Here is a 12703-nt window from a genome sequence, read left to right on the forward strand (position 1 = left end):
TGTTTTAAGAAATGCATGTTCACTGCAGTGGTTTTGCTTTAAGGCTGCAGTAGCAGCCTCATCTAGTTTTATTTCCTTACTCTGGTGAAGTTTTTTTTCACAAAGAAGAATATTTTCTGGATTACACAAACAAGACAGAACAAATTAAAGAAATTTAATAAGATCTCTAAGAATTTACAGACATCAGGACTAGTTGGTCACTCCTACTTTCCTAAGCAAAACAAAAAACCACCTTGAACTGAATGCAGTCTCACAGGGCTTTAAACACAGACACTATTTTGGCTCCACTTTTAACAACTGAATAATCCATGCATAAGATGGCAAGTTTTATTGAACAGCACAGTCCAACACAACACTACTAAAACAGTTAAAACCAATGATTTAAAAAAAACCCCTAACTTGAATCTTAAAAGCTCTGCAATCCCCTTTGCTTGGACGACAGATGTGGAAAACATTCAGATAGAAGCAGACTGCTGTTTGCAACCCTCTGTGATCTCCTATTCAGGCACATCTCTTTCCCTGCCTGCCTGCCACACATCCACAGGCTGCAGGAACCACATTCTGCCTGAAACTGCTCAGCTCAGAGCAGCTTATGGCTTTCAGAATGCTGAGTTTGCAGACTGGATGCACATCTACATCCCCACCATGTCCTGCAGAGAGGCTGCACATCCTGGACTCTGCCATCACTCCCAAACCCCCAGTGCAGGTCAGGGTCTCTGAGCTGCCCAGGATATGCCTGGTGTCACCCAGTGCAGGTCAGGGTCCCTGAGGTGCCCAGGACATGCCTGGTGTCACCCAGTGCAGGTCAGGGGAGCTGCCCAGGACATGCCTGGTGTCACCCAGTGCAGGTCAGGGTCTCCCAGGTGCCCAGGACACACCCGGCCCCATCTCACACACAAATGCAGCCTGCAGGAACACAATGCTCCTCACTGCTCCTCTCATCTGAGAATCTAAGCAGCTTGGGGAACTCACAGGACTCAACAAGACAAGTATTAACACAGGTTTTAGAGACATCTAAAGGAATACAGGGCCAGATTTGCCATAAAGTTGAATGAAAAATTCTGGCATACAGGAAAACTTGCAAACCACTACAGTAACCAAGTTAAATTTCCAAAGGTGGTACATTTTATCTGTAATTCAGCTCAATAATGGAAATGAAAAGCAGACAGCAATGGAAGCAGACAGCTTAAAGACTGAGAGTTCAGATGGCTGCAGAAATGCCACAAAGAAATCCAATACTTGTTTAGTTCTATGTTGCAGTTTCATATTTTGCCAAGCAATAGCACTGCAAAGTGAAATCATCCACTCAACTCTTGTATGAGCCCATAGGTTCTCACATGAAGCAAGTCTGGAATTCAGTTTGTGTTATTTCAAGAGTAGCATATAAAATTGTGTGAATTTTACAGGACAACTATAAAGAAGAGCTAGTGTTCATGCTGTGATGAATCACAAAGCTGCTCTGTTCCCCACTGAAATAGAATATTGTGTATTAGGATTTGGACTTGTATCTTTTGTGCATGACAGAACTGCTGCAAGCACCATATATGCTGTTTACATATTTGCTTAATGTTGAACTTGAGTGTACTCAATGTCTGATGGTTGGTGTGTGCTGGGAAGTCAAGACACATTTCCTAGAATCCCAGACTTCAGTACTTGGAGATATGCATAGAATCAGAGAATGGTTTGGGTCAGAAGGGACCTTAAACATCCTCTGGCTCCAGCCTCTCTGCCAGTCCACATTTTGTTACTCAGATCTCACCCTGCATGCCAGAATAGGTATTTCATTATGTCAAACTGTTTGTAGAGTAGTAAGAGTATGGGATTTTGAAAAATTCTCAGCAGTGACTTAGAAGTTTTATCACTACATCCAACCTAGACAGGTGGACAGTGCTGAAGATTTTAGGCAACACAGCATGGCAAAGACATGCTTGTCTTGCAGCTTATAGTTATTACTCTTTCTTTTTAGAGACCAATACATTCTCTTGTACACTGCTCAAAGGATTTAGCAGTTTTCTATGAATGGCTCCCTTAAAATTTCCATCTAGGGTTATGCTGGAGAGCTGCAGAGCTGCAGGTCTCACAGCACTCTGTTCTGGGCTGAAAATCTGTTTTCTTTTCTTGCTTGCTTGTAATCTGCATTTCAACTTTAATGCTCACTGTCTTAAAATTTAAATGCATAAAAATGCATCAAACACTGGACTCTTAGTTTGCAGTCTTATGAAGTTAATGAAGCTTAAAGACAGGATTTTCCACACTGAAACACTTGTGTGAACAAATACAAAAGTTTTTAAAGCCTTTTCTATTGCCACAGTAGGCTTTTTATGCCCACTAGTACTTGGCTTTTGGACTGCTTTTGAAGAATTCTTGGCACCAGGAAAGCTAAGCCTTGGAAAACACTGCCTTTGGCAAAAGTGTTATAGGCATTTGGTCAGACGAAGAACATGAACCCACAAAAATGCTGTCTACTCAGAGAGAATTATGAACCACTTGTGAGCATCAATGGGTAACTGCTCATTGACAAGTGACACAAATCCATGTGAGAGTCTTCTTCTTTGATGGCAGTGCTTTTGCCTTTCCTCAGCAAAGGCCAGAGTTTATGCTCTTGAAACAAAGAAAATGCTATCTCCTAGAACAGACAGTTCAGAAATTCACCCAAAGGCAAGACTTCACATAGCTGCTTCTCCTCTGATTGTTATTTTTAAAGTAACATTCTTGGGGAAAAAAAGCTTTGCTGTATAGTGACAGGAGACTCCAAGACAAAGGGAAATGGGGGAATGTGGGAACCAATGTCTCTGCAATCTATGCTGAAACACAAACTATTATGGGTTCACGGAAAATATGCAATATTAGTCTGTGCAGCAGATGTCTGCCACCAAAATATGTAAAAAATATTTGTCTCACTAACACTTTTATACTCCACATAAAAAGTGTTAAGACAGTTCTGTGAGTTCTAGGCAAAATACTCAGCAAATTACATCAGTAACCCATTTGTTACTGGGGGCCTCTTGGTGCTTCTCTCTTAACAAATAATTTACCACTGAGTAAGAGGCACTGAAGAGCTGGTCCTAAACTCTGATTACAGCTTTTAAATCTGTTAAAGCTGCCCAGGGAGGTCATGGATGCCCTCTGAAGACACTCAAAACCCACCTGGATGCATTCCTTTGTAACCTGATCTAGGGGACCTGCCTTGGCAGGAGGGTTGGACTGGATCATTGCCATAGGTCCCTGCCAAACTTCACAATTCTGTGATTCCATAAATTTTCCCAATTTTTATCCATACTCACAGCTATCAGAAGAGAAATACAGCTGATGTAAAATGCTGACTATTCACAGCCACTGAAACTTAGAGAACAGACAAACCTGCACCTTTGTCCAGCTCCTAGGATCAGCCTTTGTGATGGAAAACAAAAGGGTCTTAGTGGTCCCCACTGTAACTGGTAGACAATTCCCCAAACTCTTCAGAATTAATGTATTTCATATAAATGTTGTCTTTTGATAATGATGCCAGCCCTACACTCTGCAGTGTTGAAAAAAAACAATGGACTGTGAGAGTTTTCTCATTCACAGGAAAACAGTAACTTCTTTGCTCTGTACTTCACTTCATGAAATAAGACTGAGGTCAAACTAAACCCTAGAACATGAAGAAGTTCTGCCTTTCTTTATGGACTTTAAAGATAACTTGAAGAGGCTTGTGTCCTTGGGCTAAAACTTGCCATTGTAAATTCTCTCTTCAGTGTCTCTGCAGATTTTGGAGTTACAGTTATGTTTTGAAAAGCACTGCAGAGTGTAGTGCTGGCATCTGTGTCATTAATTAATATTGAAATTTGGTGAACATACATGTGCTTCCCTAGCAACTCCAACCAACTCCAGCATACATGCACCCCCTTTGTGCAGCTGCATAAACCAAGGTTGTCTTTAACCTAGGTCAGTTCTCTGGTTCTCCATTCTGTTGCCACACAAGCAGAATGCAGAGGCAGGAAAACTGATGGATGATTCTTAAAACCAAGCCCTATTGCCAGAAAAAATGCTCACTAAGCTATGACCTCAGCCTCTGAGCATCTCAGATGGCAAACAGAAACTAACAGCACAAAAAGACCTACTTGCATATCTGCAACTATGATAGGACCCCCCACTTTACTGAATATTCAATCTTTTTTTTCAGTGTGATGTGAAATATCCTCTTTCAAGAGTATTTTTCCTGTGAGGAAGGACAGGACAGAGAACCTCTGCAATAGTTAAATGTGTTCAACTCTCAACTCCTGGAGTGAATATTTATTTCAATCAATTCTGAATAGACTTGCTTCACAGCTCCATCTTTATTAAATTCTTGTCAGCACATTCCAGCAATGATGTTTCCCTTTGCCTAGCAATGCTTTGTGGAGGTAAAACAGCCTCAGAAAAATAAAATAAAGGGGGTGTGTGTTACTCTATGAAGGCCAAATCTAAGTAATCACTAGTCTGTGTTATAGTGCAACTAAGCTGATTTGAAAAATATACAGGACAACTTCACCATCTTATTTCTAGGCAAACAAGCTAAAACCTTGTAGCATCTTACAGCAGACAGGTTAGCATTAGTACCCTTAAAGAAATAATAAAGGTAAGGCTGCAGAGTTATAAATACTGTCTATTCTAGATGTACAGCAGTTATTTTAAAATCCAGACAATATTTAAAAAAAATTCTCTTCATTTTTAATGACTCAGAATACCTCTTCAAAACTATGTATTTTAATCCAAATGACTTTGTTTCTTAGAACTTCTAAATGCACTGGAATTAGCTGTAACAATATAATTTGTTGTCAACATTGCCCTCCCTTCTTCCAAAGGAAGTTACACACCTCCCTAGATTCTTCTATTAGGTGCTGCTGATTAACAGCATTTGATTATATGACCTTATCTTCTTTCAAGCTCAAAAGCCCTGGATAGCCATCTCTCCACAAACAATCCCTACTCACATGCCTTTGCTCTTACACTGCATTGTCTGAGACTTTTCAAAACAAGTTTTATGGAGTCAAATCTCACGGTGCTGTTACAGTAATTTGTGTGCTTGCAAGCCTGTGTTAATGACTGCTAATGGTTTCAAACCTGCTATGCTGAGGAGTCACACAGTCAGTGCTGCACACCAAGTGACCTGTCAATACCTGCTCTTGACTCAGCAATGCACACCTGCTGTGGGAGCTCTGCCTCAAATTGCAATTTTCTCTTCACCTGCAGGCAATCATCTCACCATTGGAGCACATGACCCAGAGTTCCCTGGAATTTCTGTACTCTCAGCAGCAGTAACAAGGAGTGTTTAGAAAGCATTTATTTTTGCATCAGCACTGCAAAAGGTTGGTGCCCTAAGGCTAACTAATGTCACAGGCTAATACAGTGACTGAGATGAGAGACATGGTACAAGAGTAAAATTTGAAGAGTATAAGCTTAGAATTCTGTTAAGATTTTACTGCTTCCATGAATGAGAGAAAGCACAGCAGATGCATGAAAACCACCTTAAAATTAATAACCATCATGTAGGAAAGGCACATCTATCTCTTCCATTCACAGTCTGTACAACACTTTGTATTACCTGCAAAACTGAATGTCTGGTAGGATTCCCGTTTGCATAGGTTATTCATCAAAAACAAAACCAAAAAAGTATTGGTCTTAACTAACAGTTATCAATATGTTTTAAGAGTAACTCACCCTAGAAGGTTTTAGGTCTGTGGCTGCTATGTTAGCTTTTTATCCAGCAGCTTTTTTTCCCCCTTTCCCCCCATCCTGTTTCCTGAACAGTGTAGTGTTCTCCAAAAGGCTGAAGGAGACTTCAGCATGACTGTGTAGTTTTACAGAAGTTCTCCCTGACTTTCTTATACAAGTTTCAAGAATTTTAAGAAACAACACAGATAAAATCTCTCCAAACTTGGCTGAAAAACTAGAACAAAGAAATAATTGGTAATAAAGTACTTCTAACCTACTCCTAATTTTTAAAGTACTTAACAAGTGATAACCACTAGCTCATAAAGGTCTTATTTAGGGGAGTTTATAAACAACACTATTTTGAATGGATGACAGACTGGGAAAGACCAATTAGTGAAAAGATTTTGTGCTCTGATCATGCCACTTGGTTCCTAGCCCTCAGCCACTCTGTGCTGGCAGGCACACTCAATCTGCATTACTGTGATGCTCTTCTCCATAATTCTGGAAATTGCCATCACACGAATGTGGAATTATTGCTAACTAAATGATGCTAACTGTGTAAGCTGTCTGCTTACACAGAATGGTTCTATGGTTCATTTGTCATATCTGCTTATTAAGGGCAATAGGTGGCTTTTAGCCTTTTCGTATAATAGAAGGTTCCAAATAATTTGGTTTTGTCTAAAATTAGCACACAATACACACAACATGAAATTTGTTGTCTATCTGGCACACATTTTAAAGTTATTTTATTAATAAACAGTGACATTTTGAGTATTTAGTTTGTTTTTTTTAATAGAAAAACTTCAACACATAGACAAAATTTACTGTAAATTCTGAAACAAGAGGAATGTATGTATTTTTCAGAAACATTTTGCAAGTTGTGCCAAAGTCAATGCTATTAGGTAAGGGGACTATAGCTAAAGGGAATTTTTGAACACGTTTCATCTTTTTCATTAACCACACTAGTAAATCAAAACTCAAGAATCAGACATTGCTATCATTCCCTGGAAAACCAAATTATGTGGTTATACTCAAACATCAACAGTTCAGTGCTGGGGTGGGGGTGGAGAAGAATAATTCTTCTACTCAAGGTGTACCTATTATCCCACGCTAGCTCTATGCTCCTGGTAAAATAATCAGTGAAATAGCTAATGATATTTCAACTATCACAATTCACACTGTGGCCTATTCTAAACCCTCAATTCCTCTTCTTGGAGCACAAGAACTGTTTCCATGTTGGTGTTGTTCTCAAGCAGAATGCTGTCTTGCCTAAAAAGCACTTCTACAAGTATAACTTATTTTGCTTGGAGAACAAACTACAGTAACAGAAGCTGCATTTTGTAACAAGAGTAAGAAAATGTGATACTGCTATGACAGTGCAGCTATAGTGACTAATCCTCTTAAGCAGAAACAAAACTTAAGATGTTTATTTTGTGGTTTTCAGCTGCAAATTGTTTGCTTTTTTCTGCATAAACCTAGCACTTGTTGTAATTTTTAAAAATGGTCCCTAAATCAAGTTATCTGATATGCATTTAGGTACTCTGAGTGAAATGAAGAATGGCTTATTAAAATTTAAAATAAAGTAGTTACAACCTCAGTTAAGAAAAATTGATCTAAGCTTCTTTAAACCTACTGTAATTCCCTGATTTTGACTTTGCTTATATGAATTCTGTCTGGAAATATATTTAAGATAAATCAATGGAATATACTCGTAAGCTTCATCTTGTTAAGATGATGCTTTTTGAAAACAGAAGGTTACTTTCTTAGTGATATATTCTGCTAAAAAACTATAGGACTGTATACAGAGCAGCACTGTACACTTGGCTTTGGACAAAGAATTACGTTATTCTTCAAATAAACAGAGAAATGGCTGAAGGAATAGTGAAATATTTTCCAGACTTACTGTCAGCCACAGAAGTGAAAAAAGGAAATCTAGACATTTATAAAAGAGTGATTAAAAATTAATCTAACTCTAATTTCATCTGGGCAAGTAGTTCAACAGTATCATATACAACTATTCTATTCCTTGTCAAATTTCCATTCATTTAGTTTCTACTCTCACATATGAGATAAACAGGTTTTAAGGGAAGGGGAAAGTAGCTTTGGAACTTTCTTTTTGGGAGCCTCTTCAGAAAGTTCAAGTAAAAGGGCCCAGTTACCCATTTATTATCTCTTCCCTTCAACTCTTGTTTTAGAAACAACCTAAGCTGCCCCCAGGTAAAGGCTATGAGAATCAGCAGCACTGATCTGTTTTAGGCATGCCAGAGAAAAGCCAGTAATTGAATTCAATAGGCTAAAAAATCTGACCGTGGATGTGTTGGATTTTTAAGATGACTGAATTACTGACCCTTCTTAATTAGTGTCCAGGTGCTGCCTGCAGCTAAAACCTAATGAAGAGGAGAGCAATTTTCTTCTTAAGTATCTGTGTGGCTTTTTGCACAGGAATTTAGATCCAGTTCTGGTAGTCTGAAATGTGGGACTTGGTTACCTCCAAATCTCTTCTTAAATGAACAAAAATCTGCTACACAAAATTCTGAGACATTTTATACCCTTACTAGTAAAAAAAACCCCAAAGTTACCAGTGATAGTTACTAGATTTGATTGGGGATTAATGATCTCCAGTTAGTTCATATAATTTCCACCAAGAGGCAAAAAGGCCACAGAAAATGAACTGCCAGAGGGATTCCTCAGAGTACATTGGAACAGAACTGGGCTGGATTGGCAGGATAGCTTTTTCCTGGTTTATACAGTTTATACAGTATTTTTGGAAAAAGTAAGACTGGCTGCAGTCTTTTACAGAAGTTTGTGTTGGCCAAGTCTTCTCTCAACACTGCTACATGCTAGGCCTGCTTTGTGATAGAAGATGAGCACTCAGGTTGGAGGGGCAATACTTAGCTCAAGATAAAACCCAAGTATTACCTAGTGAGGCATAATATAAAACACAGTACAAATCCTAAGAAGCAGCAGACATATTCTACAACTGAACAGGAACTAAGAAAAAGACTGGAGAAATTTAATTTGGTACCAAATTTTTAAAGGCTAATAAAGAAACTTGAGATGGTTCTTACAAAAATGGCTCAAGACCTCACCATCTTTAGAGATGGCTTTATGACTTTCCCGCTGTTTTTCTCAAGGTAACTAGAGTGATTACTCTTTTCCTTTATTTTACTTCATTATAGGGAGAAAAAAAATCTTATAAATTTAGTAAAAAATGCAAGTTATAATCTGTAACACAGCAAATCACTGAAAATACTCCAAAGGTAATTTCTCTATGCAATATAATGTGGAGTGTCTTTTGGTGTTTGCTCCTCATGAAGTTATCTGAAGAAATTAACAGACAAAAATCCTAATAAAACCTGTTAGCATCTTGCACAAATAAAAGTACTGTTTAGAACATCCTTTCAGGCACATAACCAGGATATCTCTGGCTTCTTCTGCTGCTCAATTACTACATTCCAGAAATAATCTGTGTAACTAAAAACAGAAACTTGCACTAGAAATTGTAGAATGTGCAAGATAAGTACTGCTGCAGTTCTTCTAAGAAAACAGAAAAGGAAGCAGTGGCTGAAAGGATTTTTTAACCCAAAAGCTTTTCTGTTTACCAGTGCCCACAAATTTGTCTGCTGGAAACATCACAGGTGGCTTCTGGTTGCCTGAGTCTGGCAAGGCAAAACTGGGGAGGAACTGGAGTGACAGAATATATAAGAGGATTATCAGAGCCATCTGCAGTTCACAGGCATCCAATATGCTTGTGTTTCACCACCTACAAACTTCTGTCTGAGAACATTGTGATTTTCTGCTTTCAAAGCCACAGAGTGCTGCTGACGAACTTCCAGGAATCTGTGTGCCATGGCATGGAGATGACAAGCAGTGTCATCTGGGACCCTGTCTAAGCCATGCTGCTGGGCTGGAACAAAATCATGGCTTCAGACCATGCTCTGCAAGCCCCTGCCTCAAAGCACGATGTACAGATGGGGGCAGAAATCAGGAAAGTTACTCACAAATATAAACATTAAGAAGGTGTTTGGTTTTCAAAAAGCAAATTGCAGAGTTTACAATAGATCAAGTTTTGAAAACTTCAAAAGTGTGGAAGTTTCCCCAGGGACAAGCAAGCAGCTGTCTGGCCCGAGGGCAGCTCCTAGGAGGGCTGGCAGGGGACCAGGCACTCAGCCTGCACACCAGCAGCAGCCCAAGCACACTCCATGCAATCAGACAGCTCTGCTTTCTTAAGGGAAACTCCCAGGAATGCATCCATCTCACTGGAACAACACAGGGCTGCTGTTCCATGTATCTGCTAACATTCTTATTTAAATACTTCTTGAAATACAATTTCCTGCCTCTAAAATTGTCTCAAAACACATATATACCCAGACAGTTAAACAACTTTCAAATGGTACATAACAGGAAAATTTGCCCATGAATCTAATGTATCCTTGCTTTCATGGAACAGAATTGTTTGCTTAGTCATATGTAACTGGTGAATTCTGTGATGATTTCTGTTTAAAACTCATTTAGAAGACATACAGTCTGAAATTTCAAACACACTTGAAATCAAAGTTTCATTCACAGTGCAAGATCAAACTCTGTCAAAGGAACTCATTTTTGATCTTTTTTACCTTGAAATATGTCTGGAACAGACATAATTTACTTTCCTGTATCTACATGGTTTTCCATCCCACTTTCTTCAGACCTCTCCTTGCAGGATCTAAGTCAGAACCTCTGCACAAGTTGGAAAGTCAGTTGGCTCCAATTAGGAACAAAAGGAAAGAATGCTCGAGGAAAGCTTCTCTGACTGGGAATATCCTGACTTTTAATTCTCCCTTCCACGGAGCAGGATCCCTCTTGATGTCCTTTCATGGTGGAAGGAGAGGTGATGGGAATACTTTCAACTGAAAACCAAATGATTTGCTGTTTCCACACCTGTGCTTTTCTTAAAACTGTTTCTCTATTTTAGTGTCCCACTTGCATACTGTGTCTTTCTCTGTGGTGGGTCAGTCTCCAACTACCAGCAAAACAGCCTTTAAAGAACCCTCTATAGCAAGATTTTTCAACACAAAATACAGCAAAAATGTACAATAACATTAGCAGCACTGAGCAAGTTTTTCACATTCCAAATGAAAATTTACATTATTATTTCCAATTAGAGAGAAAAAGCGTATCTTCCTCCTGATATTCGTAAATTCTCATATAAATTCAGCTATTTACATTCATTCCCTATTATCTATTTTATGTCTGGTTTATATACAGTAAGGTACATTTCTTGAGTATAAGTTTTAATGTAAAACCTCAAAGATTAATTTTCTACTCATAATTGTGTTTATCTGTATTTATAGACTAACAATCTGTATTTATAAACTTCCACACCTTTAATTAAGCTCTGCTTTTCATTTGATCTTTTCCCTTAAAAGCATACAGGTATCTTAAAGGGCTAATATCAACAATTTTTTTTCTGTAGAAAGAAGCTGAACCACTAACACTGGCTCCCTCTCACTCCTCCCTTTTCTAATCACTCTCAGAGATATTTCATTTAATTTTGAACATCTACTCTTTGGTAAATAGGTTGGTCACCAGGCTCAAAACCCCATGGAAGATAAATAATAATGAAAACCAAAAGTCACATAAGACAGGAAGAATTACTAAAACCATATGAAGAAGAAGAAAAAAAAAGAGTTTAAAGCTTTTTTGTGTCCTTCATTTTCTGCTTCACTGTAAGGACTGCACATACTGCATGGAAGCTATCTATGGGTTCTGCAGAAGCTCACAGATCCAAGTCCACAATAAGGCTTTTTACATCAGTAATGCAGAATGTAGGGGACAAGAACAAGCTACTCATTTTAGCACTGTGTGTTCTCACCCAGATTTCTAACAGCCTAGTACAGAGTAACAAACAACAGCCCAAGGAAAAGCCCAACAGGACTAATAAGATTAGCAACCTAAGCACTGGGTCTTTTAAACACAGTTTATTAAAATATTAATCTATTTTACTATGTTTGTTTACTTTCCCCATATATAAAGAACCACAGAATAATTTACATCTGAAAGGACTCCACTCAAAGAGGAACTAACTTCAACATTACATCAGCTTGCTCAGGAACTGTGCAGTGAGTTCTGAGCACCTCCAGGGCTGGAGATTCCACAACCTCCCTGGGCAGCCTGGCAGCTGACAAGAATGAAATGACAAGGAACCCAAACAGAAAGTCAGTTTGGTATTCTGAGATACAAATATATCTCTGCAATATTTGTATTTCTACAAAGCAACTCATGTTCCCTTTATGTTTTCTCTTCTGAAGTAATTTTAATGTCATATAGTTGTTTTCTCAGTACATCTCAAATTATCAGATTTATGTAACAATATTTTAACCTAACTTCTCTTTGGTTTTTTGAACAAAGCTGTCCATTTTCTGAACTTCTTTTTAAAAGAATATTTGTACTATATGCCTCTAAAAAGAAGACTAAGTAAATACTTATATTTTTGTTCCTTCTCCAGTCTTTCACAGGAATACTGTAATAATGCCAACACTACTTCTTCCATGGCTTCACACACTGAAAAAGCTCAGAACAGAGATTCTATTACTTCTGCATATTCATACACCCTTTCTTTTAATGTGTTTGGTGCAAAGCTGTCTATTCTCAGACACTCCAGCTGGCATTTTAATCAGAACAGTGTGGGTACATGGCTATGGCTCATTTTAAGTCCCCTTTTACAGACCTCTTCATATAAAATATAAAGATATTTTACTTTATATATACAAAATATAAAGATATTTAAATTATTTTAAATATACTTATATATAAAAAATATATTTCACATGAGAAAGTCATTTTACCAAATTTTCTCAATTTTTCATCTTTTATTTGCCAACTAAGCCCTCCTCCCCCCCCCAGCACTGAAATCTGAATGCCAGAGAATCAAAATACACTTTCTCATTCAGACATGAAAAACATTACTATTTTTCCCATTACTTCATATTGGAAACTCTTCCCAATATCAAAACTGGTAAAAAATTGATCTGAAGGTTAAATTAAAATT

General features: G+C 38.1%; 1 protein-coding gene across 1 annotated transcript in view; it reads right to left on the reverse strand.

The window, feature by feature from the left end:
- Window positions 1–12703, reverse strand: part of MRPL13 (mitochondrial ribosomal protein L13) — a 28790-nt gene that overhangs the window by 328 nt on the left and 15759 nt on the right. The gene's annotated exons all lie outside the window — the stretch shown is intronic.

The sequence above is a fragment of the Agelaius tricolor genome, unplaced genomic scaffold, assembly GCF_023055355.1.
Source record: "Agelaius tricolor isolate 1412-34295 unplaced genomic scaffold, bAgeTri1.0.p SCAF_2, whole genome shotgun sequence".
In the NCBI taxonomy this organism is placed as follows: Eukaryota; Metazoa; Chordata; class Aves; order Passeriformes; family Icteridae; genus Agelaius; species Agelaius tricolor.